We start from the raw sequence: 18,750 nt of genomic DNA, 5'->3' as shown, positions 1-18,750 counted from the left end.
AGCCAGTGTATATAGCCAGTTCCCCCTGCATACAGCCAGTGTGTATAGCCAGATCCCCCTGCATATAGCCAGTGTATATAGCCAGATCCCCCTGCATACAGCCAGTGTGTATAGCCAGATCCCCCTGCATATAGCCAGTGTATATAGCCAGATCCCCCTGCATATAGCCAGTGTATATAGCCAGATCCCCCTGCATATAGCCAGTGTATATAGTCAGATCCCCCTGCATATAGCCAGTGCATATAGTCAGATCCCCCTGTATATTTAGCCAGATGAACCCCCCCCTCTCACATATGGTGGATCATGGAATGGCTGGCTGGCTTCCAAACATCCCCCCGCCCTGCCTCTCAGTTAGCCCTGGCTGCACTTGCCTTATTAAGACTCCAGCTCATCCAGCAGCAGTACTTCTCTCTCCATGGACACATACTCTGATGTCAAATGGCCTTCAGGGGGAGGAGCGCGGCCGCTGCGGCTGGATGGCGTGGTGACGTCACGTTAGAGCCAGGATGAAAGGTAGCCAACTAGCTATGGAGACCTGAGACACCATCACCGCCGCCAAGAAAGGTAATGTATCTCTTATCTGCCCCCCTAGTACCCCCGCTCTCATACCACCAGTCAGAGAGACCCTCCCCCAGGGGCGTAACTAGAAATCACTGGGTCCCCCTGCGAAAATGAGGATGGGGCCCTCCCCATAGGCACCAAATAATCGTAATGGGGCAGCGTTTCACTATAAAATAATCCTAATGCAGCAATGTTTCACTATAAAATAATCCTAATGCAGCAATGTTTCACTAGAAAAGAATCCTAATGCAGCAATGTTTCACCAGAAATGAATCGTAAAATGGGCAGCATTTCACCATAAAATGATCGTAAAGTGGGCAGCATTTCACCATAAAATAATTGTAAAGTGGGCAGCATTTCACCAGAAATTAATCGTAAATTGGGCAGCATTTCACCAGAAATTAATTGTAAATTGGGCAGCATTTACCTATAAAATAATCGTAAAGTGGGCAGCATTTCACCATAAAAGAATTGTAAAATGGGCAGCATTTCACCATAAAATAATCGTAAAGTGGGCAGCAGTCACCAGAAAATAATCGTAATGTGGGCAGCAGTCATCAGAAAATACAGATAAGGTCAGGCCCTGCTTCTCATTCGTAGAAAAAAAAAAAAACTTTATTCAAAAATGTAAACAACACTGTATAGGCACTAAGTGTCACTTTAAAATCATAAAACACTCACTAAGGATGTTCCAAGCACAGCCGGCTGGGCACACAGCAAACCGCACATCTATCACACCAGTCACACCTGGGATCCCAACATGCATCTACTTAAAAGATAAAGGCCGCTTGTTAGTAAGGTATGCTCCAAAAGTGCAGAGTCCTCCTTTGCAAGGATAATGTCCCACTTACAGAGTTATGGAACCACAAAGGAGTGCATGAAAGTTACTGCAGGAAAGCGTTAGGCAAAGATTCACAAAGCTTGAGACATATGCACATGCAGTTAATCGCCTGGAATCTGCCTCACTAAGGCTCTCACCACTCTTCAGTGCAGTTCATGGTCATCATCCTTCCAGTAGTTGAAACACATAACGCTCCTTCAAAGATATCCTTTTCCATTTGCAACAGTCCACTTGCTCAGTCGATCTGGCTGGGTCCCTTAAGTGTCAAGTGTAAAGGTGGTGGAAACGTGTGCACACGTGTGTTGCCAGCCCAAGATGTATCCAGCGTGATCACCCTTTTTGGATAAGGCCTTCCGTTTGGTCAGCCGGCGCCAGGCTACGTCGTAGGCTTCAGGCAGGGGATAACGCTGGGCTGCGCATACTTAGTCAGTGAGGACTCCCTGACTAAGTATGCGCAGCCCAGCGTTATCCCCTGCCTGAAGCCTACGGCGGAGCCTGGCGCCGGCTGACCGAACGGAAGGTGTGCACACATTTCCACCAGCTTTACACTTGACACTTAAGGGACCCAGCCAGATCGACTGAGCAAGTGGACTGTTGCAAATGGTAAAGGATATCTTTGAAGGAGCGTTATGTGTTTCAACTACTGGAAGGATGATGACCATGAACTGCACTGAAGAGTGGTGAGAGCCTCAGTGAGGCAGATTCCAGGCGATTAACTGCATGTGCATATGTCTCAAGCTTTGTGAATCTTTGCCTAACGCTTTCCTGCAGTAACTTGCATGCACTCCTTTGTGGTTCCATAACTCTGTAAGTGGGACATTATCCTTGCAAAGGAGGACTCTTGGAGCACTTTTGGAGCATACCTTACTAACAAACGGCACTTCTCTCTTAACCACCTTAGCGGTATGGACGAGCTCAGCTCGTCCATTACCGCCAGAGGGTGCCGCTCAGGCCCTGCTGGCCCTGCTGGGCCGATTTTGATGAAATAAAGTGCAGCACACGCAGCCGGCACTTTGCCAGCCGTGTGTGCTGCCTGATCGCCGCCGCTCTGCGGCGATCCGCCGCGAGCAGCGGCGAAAGAGGGTCCCCCCAGCCGCCTGAGCCCTGCGCAGCCGGAACAAATAGTTCCGGCCAGCGCTAAGGGCTGGATCGGAGGCGGCTGACGTCAGGACGTCGGCTGACGTCACTCCGCTCGTCGCCATGGCGACAAAGTAAACAAAACACGGAAGGCCGCTCATTGCGGCCTTCCGTGTCACTTTTGGCCGCCGGAGGCGATCAGAAGAACGCCTCCGGAGCGCCCTCTAGTGGGCTTTCATGCAGCCAACTTTCAGTTGGCTGCATGAAATAGTTTTTTTTTTTATTTAAAAAAAACCCTCCCGCAGCCACCCTGGCGATCTTAATAGAACGCCAGGGTGGTTAAGTAGATGCATGTTAGGATCCCAGGTGTGACTGGTGTGATAGATGTGCGGTTTCCTGTGTGCCCAGCCGGCTGTGCTTGGAACATCCTTAGTGAGTGTTTTATGATTTTAAAGTGACACTTAGTGCCTATACAGTGTTGTTTACATTTTTGAATAAAGTTTTTTCTACGAATGAGAAGCAGGGCCTGACCTCATCTGTGTTCTCTTGGATTTTGTCCCTTGTCAGCCCTGTGCTCCCACATCTTTTTGTGGTATTCATTATTATAATACCTGTGAGTTCCAGGATATTTTTTGTACGAGTCATCAGAAAATAATCGTAATGTGGGCAGCAGCCATCAGAAAATAATCGTAATGTGGGCAGCAGCCAGCAATCATCAGAAAATAATCGTAATGTGGGCAGGAGTCACCAGAAAATAATCGTGAAGTGGGCAGCAGTCACCAAAAAATTGCAACGTGGGCAGCAGGCACCAGAAAATCGCAATGTGGGCAGCAGACACCAGAAAAATCGTAATGTGGGCAGCAGACACCAGAAAATCGTAATGTGGGCAGCAGACACCAGAAAATCGCAATGTGAGCAGCAGACACCAGAAAATCGCAATGTGGGCAGCAGTGACCAGAAAATTTGGAATGTGGGCAGCAGACACCAGAAAATCGGAATGTGGGCAGCAGACACCAGAAAATCACAATGTGGGCAGCAAACACAAGAACATCATAATGTGGGCAGCAGACACCAGGAAATCATAACGTGGGCAGCAGTCACCAGAAAAAAAAATGCACCTATGAAAAAAAACAAATCACTCACCTGATAGAAGTCTCCTCTCCCGGCATCTGGCACCAGCTCCCCGACGATCCTCCAGCAGCACATCTCCCGCGCTGACAGGCAGAGTGCAGGGCTACGGCAAGATGGCTCCCGAAGCCCTGTACTGGAGACAAATAGTCTCCAGTGCAGGGCTTCGGCAGCCATCTTGCCGTAGCCCTGCCCTCTGCCTGCCAGGAGAGTGCAGGCTGCGGGGAAGAAGTTGTACAACTGGCTGAGGGGTCCCGCAATCGGGAGGGCGTCAGCGCTCCCCCACACACACGGCTGGCGGGCCCCGGGCCCCCCTGCGGCCGATGGGTTTGCATCCCCGGCGCGCACACATGAGCAGGCAGCAGCTGCGCTTTAACATCCGTGGCTGCCGCTGCTCAGATTTAACAACAATAACAATAACAATAATATTTATATAGCGCTTTTCTCCCTGGGGACTCAAAGCGCTGTGACCCTGCATTATGCAGTCTCAAAGGCTAGGTAAAAGAGGTGAGTTTTTAGCTTTTTTTTTTAAAGCTGTCCAGAGAGGGAGCCTCTCGTACTGATTGTGGAAGTGAGTTCCATAGAGTAGGGGCTGCGTAGGAAAAGGCCCGAGCACCAAATGTTAAGTGTACCCTGGGAATAACCAGCTTCATCTTGTTGGCAGAGCGGAGGGTGCGTGGAGGGGCATAAAGTTCCAATAGATCTGCTATGTATTTAGGAGGCACTTCCGGTCTCGGTGCGAGGGGGTGGTTCCAGACACCCAGAACACCCCCTCCGCTAGGAGAAAAGCGTTCTGTGTGCGTTGTTGTTTGTTTGTTACTTCCTTCCTGAGGTAAGATATTTCAGATTTTAACCACTCTCACTGTGAAGGACAACTTTCTAAATAGATGGCAAAAACTTTTTTCCTCCATATGCAGATCATGTCTCTTTTGTCCGTTGTAAAACCCTAGGGACTAAAAGCTCATCTGCCAAGCTTTTGTATTACCCTCTGATGTATTTATACATGTTAATCAGGTCACCTCTCAGTCGCCTTTTTTCCAAGCTAAATAAGCCCAGTTTGTCCAACCTTTCTTGATAAGTGAGCTCTTCCATCCCTCTAATTAATTTAGTTGCCCATCTTTTTACCTATTCTAGAAGGTCAATGTCCTTTCTACAGCGTGGTGCCCAAAACTGTATCCAGATGTGGCCTCACAATTTATACATAAGACGTAGTATACTAGCATTTAGATATATTATTTTCCACTTCATGCACCCGAGAGTTTTATTTGCTTTAGCTACCATTGCTTGGCATTGTATACGATTACCTAACTTGTTATCAACTAGTATTCCTACTCCAAGTCTGATGTTCCCAACTGTATGCCATTTATTTTATATGGTGATCAACCATTGGTCTGTCCAAGGTACATGACTTACATTTATCAACATTAAAATTACCCACCAGTGTATGGAGATTGGTGCATGTTTCTTACTGGTCTGCACTGCCTTGGGTTCCCTCTTCCTGTCTGACGTAGTCTTATCTCTATGGCCCCTGCCGTGGCGCATTTGATGAGCGGCTCCACTAGAGGGCATCATAGTAATGAGACTTTAACAGGCAGGAAGAGCGATCCTAAGGCAGGGCAGACCAGTAAAAACCCTGCATTGCTCTCCATGTGCCGTCTATGGGCAGGCTATACCTGCTGCTCCGCTTTGGGAGGGAAGGGGGTGGCGGCACTCTTACATATGATATATAACTTAAGTCTTCCCGCACATATCTGCACATGGGGGGTAGACACAGCCGTCACTGCTCAACTGCGATAGCCATATAACGATAGATGGTGCACTCTGCAAGGGGGAGGGGCACTCAACCTACATATGGTATATAACTAAAAATATTTACGCACATCTCTGCACATGGAGGGGGGGGGGGGAGACAACACAGCCATCATTCACTGGAACACACAGGGACAAGGCAGAAAAGCAAGCTCCGATCCTCCACCACTTACAGAGAGCCCCAGCACTATGCAGGTGATTGAGCAGCCACACTGCATTCATCACAGCAGACATTGCACATCTGAGCACCATCACATCCAATATCACAGCTGGAAAGCTTTTATTATCCATTCCAACAGATGCTGCAAAGCAACATTTTTATTTTTTTGTTTTTTTTATACATATACACTGTATTTTCCTATCCTCGGCTTATACTCGAGTCAATCATTTTTCCTGGTTTTTAGCGTAAGCGTTGGGGGTCAGCTTAAACCCTGGTCTGCTTATACATGAGTATATATGGTATACTGTCCAAAATTCCTTTAAGGAAAGCAGAGCTCACGAACATAAACAGATTTATATATACCTGGGGCTTCCTCCAGCCCCATCCACATGGATCGCTCTCATGCCGTCCTCTGCTTCCTGCAGCTCTGGTTTCGGGATCCCCGCACTTCCGTCAGTCAGAGACAGTCTGACGTAAGAGACGTGCACCCTCTACGTATCTCTCCAGCAGCTGCTGGAGAGATACGCAAAGAGCACACTTATCCTGCGTAGACTGGCTCCGACTGACGGCAGTGATGGGACCCAGTACTGAAGCTTCGGGCAGCTGAGGATGGCGGCGTGGGAGTGATCTGAGCGGATGGTGCTGGAGGAAGCCCCAGGTATGTATAAATCTTTTTATGTTTGTGAGTTCTGGTACACTTTAAGTGGTAAAAGCAAGTTATACATATTGGGCTCTGTTCACAAAACATTTCATAAATGACTTATGTATAACCTAATTGATAAAAATAGACTTTCAGCACATTTACAAGCAATATAATTACTCAAAGTAAGTTGTTCCTATTAACCTCATTTAAATGTTACTTTTGTTACCTTAATTATATTATATTTTTTGCTCTTTGGGAGCTTAAAAATGTAACCTAGATAAGGTGAAAAAAGGTGAAAAAGCATTGTGAACCATGGCCATTGTGTTTTAACTGTATGTTTTGTTGTCTGCTTGGAATTCTACTTTAAATGCAAAAAGATGTAAAAGAAATATGGAAGTGAGCATCAATATGATTTGGATGGTCATAGTACGTTATAAGCTTGCTAATGTGACATTGAAATAAAAAACAGCTGTTATTACAATGAGAAGCTTTATGAAGGAAGAAGGATTTCCTTCCTTATTCAGAGGATTCAGCTTTGACTAGGAAACACACCCCAGCAGATGCTAGCTCTCTTCTTACTGTCCTTAATGTAAACATTGCCGGTACTGTGTGAACCAGATGGCTGACAATTTTTTTCTTACATTATGTGCTCATTATACAGTATTCAAACTATTGAAAACTGATCCTGATAGCTTGGATTCTGCCATCACCAGAGAGGTGAGGCGCTCAGTGTTGATGATACTGGCAGATGCGGTTTACTCCTATCTGTTAATGCCTGATGAAGTGGGTTTGTATCCCGTGAAACGCGTTGCACTTTATTTGGAGTATCCAATAAAATTGTTTTTGACTGAAAATCCACAGTCGTGTGTTCTGCTTGGAGGGGGTGAGTCCACCACTGCCTCCTCTATTACCAAGATGGGTTTTTAAGTTCTTTTAGTGTTTTTTATCCTATTGGCGCCTCTGTTATCCTATTATCTACATCAAGTCCACCCTTGGTGGAGGGTTGTACCCTTCCTTCTTCAACTACAGAGAGCGACTTTTTAATCCTGAGTGGGGTCAGGACAATCTCCCCCACAAGCTTTGACAGTGGTTGCCTATTTGGTAACCCTGGTTTGTGAGTATTAAATTAATATTATTACTCTATCAATTATACCTTACCAGTACATACTACACTATATTGGGCTCTTGGTGTTCTCTCTTTTTCTCTGCCATCACCAGGTTGGTGACTGGTAGTATTCCTGCTAGTCTGTTCCTGAGGACGTAACTATCGCAACAGTTGCCATTAGTTACGTTCCTACCTGTTTGTCTTGTCTATGTCAGTGTGAATGTTTGCACTCGCTGGGGCAGTAACTAGATTGGCAAAGCATTCCATCTGTCTGTCTGTTGTTTGTCTTGTTACACAGCCTGAGGCTTAGTGTGGCATCGCACTAAGCAGCCATTGTATATTAATGCGACTTTCACTACTCAATTAATTTATTTCCGTGCAACTGACAGACTGACTTGGATACGACCTTAAGGTACCGACTCTGATTCTGTCTAGTCCACTGTACCACTGCCATCTGATCTAACGTGTATGACCCTAGCCTGTTACCGACTACATCTGTTGTGTATTGTATCACATAGCATCTAGTGTGATAGGCGGTATCGGAAGCCCAGAGCTGCAGTTGCTCTGGGCAATCTTGCTCCCTTGTTCATTACTCCAGTGGCCACCTGAGTAGCCTCTTTCATTACCCAACTACATAGTCTTGAGCACACACGCTGACTCAGAAAGTATACCCCCCAAGCATTACATTGTGGTTTCTAAATTGCAACTGTGAAAGTCTGATGCAATGTTATAAATAAAGCTATATAACTGAAAATAAAAATATGAGACTCTTTTCTATGCTAATAATATACTATTTATTGTCCGTACCATACATACATTCATTATCTTATTAGTTAATTTTCGCTACAGGATTGCTTTAAAGAAAATCTGTAAAGAAAAAGTGCCCCTATAGGTTACTTACCTCCGGAGTAGGAAGCCTCTGGATGCTAAGGAGTCTTTCCCTGCCCTTCTTTGTAGCCCCAATCCAGTGCTGCCCTCTCCCCCCCCCCCCCCCCATAATTTGCCAACAAGCTTGTTGGCAGATGCACACAGGAGCAGTAGCGACTGAAGCACACAGTGATATTTACCTTTGGGTTCCAGCACGGGCACAGTACCATCTTCCCCTTTGGGCTTCGGCGGAAATAGGCGAGCCAGATCTGCCTGCTGATTTTGCTGGTTCTTACAATAGGGTCTGATTCTTAGTTGAAGTAGTTCATATTCGCAGCAGCAAAGAAACACCCACTCTCCTTGCAGCTGCATGTTTTTAATTTACTTTTCTAATGGCTTTTTTGCTGGAATGGCTGCTTCAAATACAAAAATGTTCCCTATTCAGCTGTACTAAAAATGGAAATTTGTGTACTGTAGGCGGACCACCAAATTTACCCTTTACCCATCCTTCAAGTGCCACTTGGTTGTGTTTGTGTTCTCACCCCAAGCCAAATGGCACTAGTCACGTAACTACAGGCACACATTTTGCGAGTTCTCAAACAAAATTTGTTTTTACCCATGTCTAATCTGCTTGATAGCATGATTTGAAATACGCATATTCTTGCATATAAGATGACTGGGTGTATAAGACGACCCCCAACTTTTCCAGTTAAAATATACAATATACCTGTGAGCTCTGCTGAGACACTAATTACCTCACCTGTGAATGTTTGTGGTTTTCTGCAAAACATGTACTATTGGTGTGCCCTGAGGACAGGTTTGGGGAACTCTGCTTTACAGAGCACATAGTCATGTCACCAACTGTCCCTCATAAAAACTTACAATCTAATCCCTACCACTGTCCTAGTTAGGGACTGTCACAGTCGAACGACAATTTCTGGGGATGTGCTAATTAACCTAAATAGCATGTATTTGGGAGGTGAGAGGAAGTCAGAGTGCCCAGACGAAACGCATGTAAACAGGGTGATAACATACAAAATGCATGCAGATCATATTTTTTTTCTAGCCCAGATTTGAACCTGGGTCTCTAGTGCTGCAAGTTAGTGCCATCCACTGTGTCACCCACTACTGCAATAAAATATGTTCTCGGTTCGCCTACACAGATGATGTAGGCTTAACCCCATGTTAGATTGTTGGTTAATTACTCACATAAGGTAGCAGCATCACAGATGCAGTATACTACAGTATACAGATAGAAAATAACATTTCAGGTGGATAGCCCTTTCTCAAGTGCTCTTATGAAAAAGGGACTTATACTAAATTAATTGTGCTCTATCTACTACATTTATGGTGCAGCTATATACAGTACAAGGCTGGTTTTATACTTTCTCCTCCCTTAGGTGTACTTACTTCTTGTTCCCCCTCAATGTAGAGAAACCAAATAAAAACAAGGAACACCAAGAGCCCCAATAGTGTAATATGTACTGGTAAATGGTTACTAGATAGAGTAAATATTAATACTCACAAACCAGGGTTACCATTAGGCAACCACTGTAAAGGCAGATGGGGAGATTTTCCTGACCCCACTCAGGAATAAGAAGTCGCTCTCTGTAGAGGGGGTTCAACCCTCCACCCAGGGTGGACTCAATATTATGCAGGAGAACAGAGGTGCCAAAAGGATAAAAGGAAGCTAAATGAGCTTGAAAACCAAATTCTTGGTAAATAGAGGAGGTAGTGGTGGTCAGTAGAAGAGCCAGGCACCTCTGTGCCTGGCTCTTCTACTGACCACATATGCTATTGCTCCGTTGTTATTGCCTGATGAAGCGGGATCAAACCTGCGAAACGCGTTGCATATTTGGAGTTCATAAATAAAATATATTGACTGTGTTTACTACAGTCGTTGTGTGTCTACTTGGAGGAGGTAAGTCCACCACTACCTCCTCTATTTACCAATAATTTGGTTTTCAAGCTCATTTAGCTTCCTTTTATCCTTTTGGCGCCTCTGTTCTCCTGCATAATGTAGAGAAACTACCCCTTCCACATGTAGCAGCGCCCCTTCATGCCAAATCAAGTCTCCTTTGCAGGGCCGACGCTGCCATAGAGGCAAAGGGGGAAACTGCCCCAGGGCCCCCGCAATTTCCCCAGACCACTGCAGGGGCCCCTGTACTGCCAGACCCTGGTAACTGTTCTCCCTGAAACAGATTAGCTGTCCTGTGCTCTGTTCATCCCTTTCCATGCTGCGCTTTCCGCTCCTGTACTCTCTCTCCCAACCTCTCATGCAGGATTCAGACGTCAGCATTTAATCACCCTCTACCCCGTTGACAGCGGCTGTGTTCAACATAACAGTGATGGCATTCTCCTGTATCCTGTACAGTATTGCGTCGACCGAACTGGGTTATCAGGATGCAGCAGACAAGCTTGTTTATAAGTTTACAGCAAAAGAATACTATCAAGGTATGCTGATGAAAGTTAAAGATGAGGTGGGCAGTGTAGCAAGGGAAATGTTGCTGGTGGACACACCAAGGAAACTAACACGTTATACCTGTCATGCTGCTTGCTGTTTGAATTCCTTCTGGTGTCACACTATGGACTTTACATGAACTTCCGCTGTTTACCAGCAGAGGTCTCACCTCATCTCTGGAACTCTGTGAACAGTCACCTGACCATTGTGCAGTATTTAAGGCTGCCTCTAGCAGAAGAACATCGCTAGATCATTTTGTGCTGTAGGCCTTGTGCTCTGGTCACCCATCCTTGTTCCTAGCTCCTTGCCTCCTGTATCTTGTATTGATCTCCCAGTATCGACCTCTTGCCTTGTCTGACTACTCTCTTGCCCACTGTCTGTATACTTCTGATATTCTGATCATTGATCCTGGCCTGTACAACTATTCTCCTGTGTGCTGATTCTGCTGATACGTGTCTGTATATATTGTATTATTATTGCTATTGTATATATTGTGTGATCCAGGTTCCTGTGTGCGGCTATTGTGTATATATAGTGTGATCCAGGTTCCTGTATGTGGATATTGTGTGATCCAGGTTCCTGTGTGTGGCTATTGTGTGATCCAGGTTCCTGTGTGTGGCTATTGTAGATATTGTGTAATCCGTGTTCCTGATTGCTGCTATTGTACATATTGTGTGACCCGTGTCTATGCATATTCATTGTAAATATTAGTTAGTTAGTCGGGGTGATACCGGGGCACTGTGGTCATATTGTACGATTGCATGCATATTGTTTGTATGTGTATACATGTTAATTTGCATTTCTGTAAATAAACATGTTCATTCATCTTTAAATCCAATCTGTGCAGACCTTAGTATTTCTTTAAAAGTGATCTCTTATTCCTGTTTTGCCTTGATAAGCATCTGCACGCGCAGATCTTTACAATACCGTACCATATTGTTTTTTCCCTCCCTTCTAGGTCCTGATGACAATTCATCGGTTGGTGGTTGCAGAAACGGAACTCTTCGTTTCAACAGCGAGTTACTGCTTTACAATGGTTTATGCTGATTGTATTTTGAACTAAAAGTATATTACTTCGCGTATGATGATGCTTATGTTTTTATTCTTATGTGTTTATGTGGGTAGACATCCTTTGTATGAAGTGCCCAGCAAGAATCTATGTTTGGATTTTCCCAAGGGGTTGAAATTGAATCGGACTTCACAATGGTCACCTGACTGGGGGGGGGGGGGTCCAATCAAGGGTGTGGTGCACTAATGTATATAGATTTTCTGTGTGTCAGTGTTGCTTGTATACCGGAGGATGGGGGAGACCTCGAAACGTGTTCTGCAACCATCTATATAAATGCAAGTTTATAAAAACGCCTTTGGAGTGCCTCGTTCATTTCAATTTGATCTATTGCCTGTTGTGGAGAGGTGACCCACAGAAGGACTGTGCACAGGTGGACCAAGACAGGCAGGCCTGGGGAGAGTGACCACTCCAGTTTAGCTATCTTTTATTGAATGACTGCTGCTATAGCAGCAATCATTAACTCTTAAGGGGATCTTTAGTGTGAGCTAAAAAAAAAAAAAAAAAATCAGATATTTATCTCAGTAAGGGGAAGACTGTGGATGGTCCAAAGGCTTCAACTGGTATTTGCATACCCATTTGTTCCTCTGCTTAAACCAACTAAACAATATTCAACATTAATGTCGTACATGGATGGGAGTGCAGCCACGAAGAGGAACAGGGTTCCGGACAGCATCAGAGGGGTCATGGAAATTATGGAAAGCCTCTAGATGCTACAGAGGCTTCCCTCTACAGTGGTAAGTAGCGAACCTTTCTTTTTACACAATACAGATTTGTTTTAAGCTGGTGCGTTTATGGGCTTTAGTGACATGGGTGCACGTGTACAGGAGCGCGTAGTGTTGGCTTTCATTCTTAGATATAAAATTAACGTCCAGGAACCTAAAGTGGTTTATAGTGGACATCATGAGAGGGAAATTTTAGATAATTGGGATCTGTTATCTCTGAATGAAATGAAGAGTGTAAAAGCTTGGTTAATAAAAGCTACAGTATATTAAGCCACTGCTGGTGGTTATCAGCAACATCTGGTTTCACATAAAGAAAGATGAAGAGGCCCTTCCCTGGTGAGAATATAAAGGGTTGAAAATAAGTTATTAGAAAAGACATTGGTGTATGCAAGCTGGAATTACTAACATCTCATTGACCATCTCTACTGTCAACACAGACAATTCTTTCACACATTCATACAGTATAAGGTCCTCTGTAATTGAAACGGTGGGAAATACAGGATTATTTGTAACTTTTTACAATCATCTATTATTGTCTTTAGGAATATTTATTTTTAGCCATTCCTCTGAATACAATGACAAACCTCTAATATGAAGAGTTTCTTTTGAAAACATACCCTTGCGAGGAGCAGAAGAAACAAGCTATTTCTTTCAACAGTCCTATCAGTCCAGCACCTGCACATATGCTGGGGTCAGGGTGACAATGTGCCATTACAGCGGATACTGTCCATAAGTCATGATTTACACAGCTGGGATTTACGCATTGTTCTGCATTTTTTGCAGGATACAGAGTTTTAAATAGCCAAGAGTGTATTATAGTGATAACCTATAGTGAGGAGTTTGATATTATGCTTTCAAAAACAAATGTGTACTTTAAACTTAGAAAAGTTGAAAACTGTGGGGTTTTTTTTAAAGCTGAATGTACAAATCAATTTCTGTTTTGGCAGCTATCCATTCAGGTGCAGCTGAACTTTGTAAATGACAGAAAATGTTTGGGGACTTTTGTGAACTTCTGTATCCAGTCGAGTGTGGTGCAAAGTACAAACCAAACAGCCATGAATGAGTAAAGGAAAGGAAATTCCCAGGGAAATAAATCTAGGATCATATATGTGGATATAAAGTATAAGGACACATAACCAAGGATATTCCTAAAGAAGGGAGGGTGTAAAGAGAAACTTTACTGATTATTATGGAATCGGATGAAAATTGGTGCCATCAAGTGCGTGCCCGATCGACGTTGCAACCAATCTTGGCCCGAGCATGTTGGTCAGACATGCTGCAAGATGTCAGGCCGCGCGTGGCGGTAATGGCGAGCAATATCAGGACAAGCGGCGAAACCCCCTGACGCTGCCCCCCTAACATTCAATGTGCCCCCAGTGCATTAAACATTACCTGTCTGTTTCCGCCTCTGGCCCTGGGTTGGGTTCTACGTCCATGATTGATGGGAAATTGCATGGTGTGCACCAGACGTAAGGGCCTGTTTCTACTGGAGTGCTGCATCTTTTCTGGATTGGACATGGCACCTGTGCTCTTGCCAAATGCAGCCGAATCGCTATAGCCGTGCCATGCAATAGTAGTCCTCTGACAAAAATACTGAAAGCTGTGATCGCTAAGGAGGAAATCACTAAGGCGTTAAAGGAAATTTGAAGTGAAAATAAACTCATGATATAATAAATTGTATGTGTAGTACAGCTAAGAAATAGAACATTAGTATCCATTATTAGTATTATTATCATTATGAGTATTAGTATTGTTTCCAGTAAAGGAAGAGTTAAGAAACTTCACTTGTTATCTATGCAAAAGAGCTTCTCTGAGCTCTCCGACTAATTTAGTCAGAGAGCAATGCCATTTTCTGAAGCACGTATACATTAAAGAAACCATGAAAGACAACTTCAGATAAGATTTTACTGCAGAGAATTTCAAATGGTCATTAGCTCTTCTCTTTTTTATAGTTTAAATGCAGAGTGTAGTGTGTAAACTACAAATATTAGAGAATGATACAATGTTATTAAAAAAAAAAAGCTATATAGCTGAAAATTAACGTAGGAGAATCTTTTATTTGCTATTAATGTTCAATTATTTATACTACATTTTCAATTTATCATACTTTTCTTTCCGCTTCAGTGTCAAATTGCACTACCTCTGAACTGGGTTGTGAAAAATGTACTTTTTATACCATTTTATTCCTGGTTCTGTGACATGCCACAGCACAATCCTCCCCCTCCAGTGTCCCGTGTCCCCCATTCTGCTCAGCTGTAATATTCGACTGAGCAGAACATCGATTATTGGCGGGGAGGAAGAGTCAGTTCTTCCTCAGCTCTGCTCGTCCTTAGCTCCGCCTCCTTTACTCGCCGCTTATAGCTCCTGATCGAAGACTGCACACAGCACGCAGGAGAGTGGCTTGTGGTAACTGAGGTCCGAATGATAATGTACTAAGCACCAGCATCATTTTAAATTCTGCTGAAAACTGCTTGAATATTACAAATATTTTTTTTTAAAATAGTTTATGTTTTCACATTACTACAAGGGTCTTAATACACTTTGGTAATGTTTCCAGTTATAAGGTCTGCTGTAATCAGTTATTAGCAGTCCTGCCTTTACCAATTTCCCAGCTGCACATTAATCAGTAAAAATCAGCTTTTTGACAGATCAAGTGGGAAATCCAAGGTATACAAACCAGCCCCACACCACAACTACAAGATCTAATAACAAGCAGAGATCAATCGCGGTAAGGTCATAGAGTGGGAGAGCTTTAGAGGATGCCCTACCTTCAGTGGCTCCACAGTTGGGCCTGGTTCACATTGGCCTAAAAAACGGATGGGTTAGCGGACTATCACAGAAGAGAATGGATGCGAACGGATCCATTCACATTGATCTGTTCGAATGGATCAATTCGGTCCATTTCACCGCACGGACCGCAAGTTTGGGTCTGCAGCGACGGATGTGTCGCATTGACCGTGCGCTAACAGAATGGAGGGTCATGGATGAAAAACTGATGCCTTTAACCACTTCACCCCAAAGGCGTTTTTACCCTAACGGACAAGAGCAATTTTCACCTTTCAGTGCTCATCCCTTTAAAGGGATACTGTAGGGGGGTCGGGGGAAAATGAGTTGAACTTACCCGGGGCTTCTCATGGTCCCCCGCAGACATTCTGTGCCTGCGCAGTCACTCACCGATGCTTCGGCCCCGCCTCCGGTTCACTTCTGGAATTTCAGACTTTAAAGTCTGAAAACCTCTGCGCCTGCGTTGCCATGTCCTCGATCCCGCTGATGTCACCAGGAGCATACTGCGCACACACAGACCTTACTGGGCTTGTGTTATACGCTCCTGGTGACATCAGCGGGATCGAGGACATGGCAACACAGGCGCAGTGGTTTTCAGACTTTAAAGTCTGAAATTCTAGAAGTGAACCGGAGGCGGGGCCCGAGCATCGGTGAGTGGCTGCGCGGGCACAGGATGTCTGCGGGGGATCATTAGAAGCCCCGGGTAAGTTCAACTCATTTTCCCCCGACCCCCCTACAGTATCCCTTTAATTTGCCAATAGCTTAATCACTACTAATCACAGTGAAATTATATATATCTTGTTTTTTTCACCACCAATTGGGCTTTTTGGGGTTGATATTTGTTTTCAGTAATTACTTTATTTTCTATGCATTTTAAAAGGAAAAACAAGGAAAAATGAAAAAGTACACTATTTCTCCAATTTCTTCCCTTATAGTTTTAATATAAAACACTGCTACTGTGCATAAAACCCACACATTTTATCTGCCCATTTGTCCTGGCTACCACAAGATTTTAAATTATGTCCCTAGTACAAAGTATGGTGACAATATAGTATTTAGAAATAAAGGTATTTTTTCTTTGGTAGTTTTTTTTTCACTATTTTCACGTGCACAGGGGGCGTGCACGCGCACATCGGCAGCAGCACTGTCTGACTTATAAAAACGTCCTGGAGCCATTAAGAGGCTCTAGCAGGACGTTTTTATAAGTCAGCTTGTCATTAAAGAGACACTGAAGCGAAAAAAAAAATGATGATATTATGATTTGTACGTGTAGCACAGCTAAGAAATAAAACATTAAGATCAGATACATCAGTGTAATTGTTTTCAGTACAGGAAGAGTTGAGAAACTCCAGTTGTTATCTCTATGCAAACAAGCCATTAAGCTCTCCGACTAAGTTAGTCGTGGAGAGGGCTGTTATCTGACTTTTATTATCTCAACTGTTCCTGGACTATTTACTTTTCCTCTGCTAGAGGAGAGGTCATTACTTCACAGACTGCTCTGAAAGACTCATTTTGAATGCTGAGTGTTGTGTAATCTGCACATATTATAGAATGATGCATTGTTAGAAAAAACACTATATACCTGAAAATAAAAGTATGAGAATATTTTCTTTGCTGCTAATCTTCTAGTAATTATTCATAGTACACAACCAATTCACTATATCATATTTTTTTTCGCTTCAGTGTCTCTTTAAGTGGTTAAAAACCGATCCGTTCCATGGCTTAGTTTTTACACGGATCAGATTTTCATCTGTGACAGTGTAAACAGGGCCTTAAACTTGAAGCCTGCAAATACAGAGAGGAGTCAGACTGCAATCAAGCAGTAAATGAAGATGGAGTCCTAGAGATGAACACCAAAGCCTTCTAGCACCTCTCATATGATAAAATAGTATAACTCCCTGTGTTTTCATTGTCTCTGCGGTACTTACAGAAATTGTGTAAGGGGCTCAGGAAGCCTTGTGTACACATTAGCTGTGGCAGGGATAACTCTTGTTGTATGGTGATAAAAAACAGTGCCATAGATCTCTTGCAATCTATTAAAGGGCATGCCACTAGGTCAGAGAATGCCCAAAGAGCTACCTGCCCAACACCAGCAGGCATGGATGCAAGGATGGTTAAGGCTATGCCGTTTCTTCTGGCAAGTCACCCTACCCACTAATGATGATCAAAGGAGTTTGTAACTAAAGCTGGAATAACTACACAACATCAGAGTTAAACTTATTCAGCTCCTTGGAAAGTTCTCGCTGCAGCAGCTGAGCCAGAAGGCTCAAACAGCCATAAGAGATAACAAGCACAGCTTCTCAGCTACTGTAGATCTCGATTGTTTGAGCCACTAGTATTACATGTACTACATGAATGTGCAGTAGCTATATACCATCTAAAATTAATGAGTAAAGTGGAAAAGCTAGCATGTGCTCGGGCTTGGGATCTTTAACGGACTAGTCTGGGAAACCCTGCGCCATGTGCTCAGTAGCCAGAAGTGATGCCGACATATTCTGCTGCCAATCTCTGCATGTGTGAGTGTGTGAGTGTGTGTGTGTGTGTGTGTGTGTGGGGGGGGGGGTGGTAGGGTGAGACGGCCACTAGACCACCAGTGAAAACTATATAAGGAAGAAAGGGGAAGACCAAAACCACAAGACAAATATTGATGGGGGTGGGGGGAACCACGGGAAGACCATGTAAAATATACAAGGAAGAGAAACCACCACCACACCTGGGAATTTGCATAAATGAGAGGGGCGGGGGGCCACTAGACCACCAGGAAAAAACATACAGGGCGGAAGAGGCCCAAAATACCATTATGAGATTTATATAAGGAGGAAAACGAGGTTTTCCTCCTCCTATCAGTTTAGTTAGGGATGATAGGAGTAGCCTAAGGACTATCCGGGGACTTACATCTTCTATAGTAAGTAATTAACTTTTGATCAAATTTTCACTTTAGGTTTACTTTAATAGTACAAATGTTTAATCAGTACTGTTTATGAACAATAGCCCATTTTCCCATTGTACCTCTCCTTCACAGACTTCTCATTCTACTAGATTAATCTCTGGTATGTTGTTACTTTATTGATCTAATTCAACTTTTAACCATTTTAACTTTTGGGGGACTTTATTATGCAGTTTACTTTTTTCTATGATAACTAATGGTGCCAACAGCTGCAATACCACATGCAGTAAAAACCCCTGACTACAAAAATAAATGAGAAAAACTTGTGCTGAATTATGCGAAAAGTATTTTTAGCACAATCCAGTACCTGTTTTTCTTACCTATAAAGGAGTCCGGGTACATAGCAAGTGGAAAATGATTCTAAAAAGAAATTAAGAAAGGCAATAGCAAACTTCAGTAAGTTCGGGACAACCTATTTATACCTCTAGATATGAAGACATCTGGTGCTCAATTCACTAGGACCTACTACCGGTAAGTAAAAAATATTAGGTTGGTAAAATACTGCAATCTGTATTTTAGACTTAAAAAAAAAAAAAAATTCACTAAGATTTTCACACATGCAGTAGCAGTTAGTGA

General features: G+C 43.6%; 1 protein-coding gene across 5 annotated transcripts in view; it reads right to left on the bottom strand.

Moving 5' to 3' along the window:
• RASSF4 (Ras association domain family member 4) overlaps positions 1 to 18,750 on the bottom strand; it is a 395,766-nt gene that overhangs the window by 303,210 nt on the left and 73,806 nt on the right. Inside the window, exon 1 of one of the 5 annotated variants that reach the window (XM_068255320.1) lies at positions 13,836 to 13,889. The exons of the other annotated variants lie outside the window; for them this stretch is intronic. The gene's annotated coding sequence lies outside the window, so the exon portion shown is untranslated. Of the gene's footprint in view, positions 1 to 13,835; positions 13,890 to 18,750 lie in introns of those variants that run through there. 5 annotated transcript variants of the gene reach the window in all.

Source organism: Hyperolius riggenbachi, chromosome 10 (assembly GCF_040937935.1).
Source record: "Hyperolius riggenbachi isolate aHypRig1 chromosome 10, aHypRig1.pri, whole genome shotgun sequence".
Taxonomy (NCBI): Eukaryota; Metazoa; Chordata; class Amphibia; order Anura; family Hyperoliidae; genus Hyperolius; species Hyperolius riggenbachi.
The sequence above is the reverse complement of the archived record's forward strand: the minus strand, read 5'-3'. Positions and strand labels throughout refer to the sequence as shown.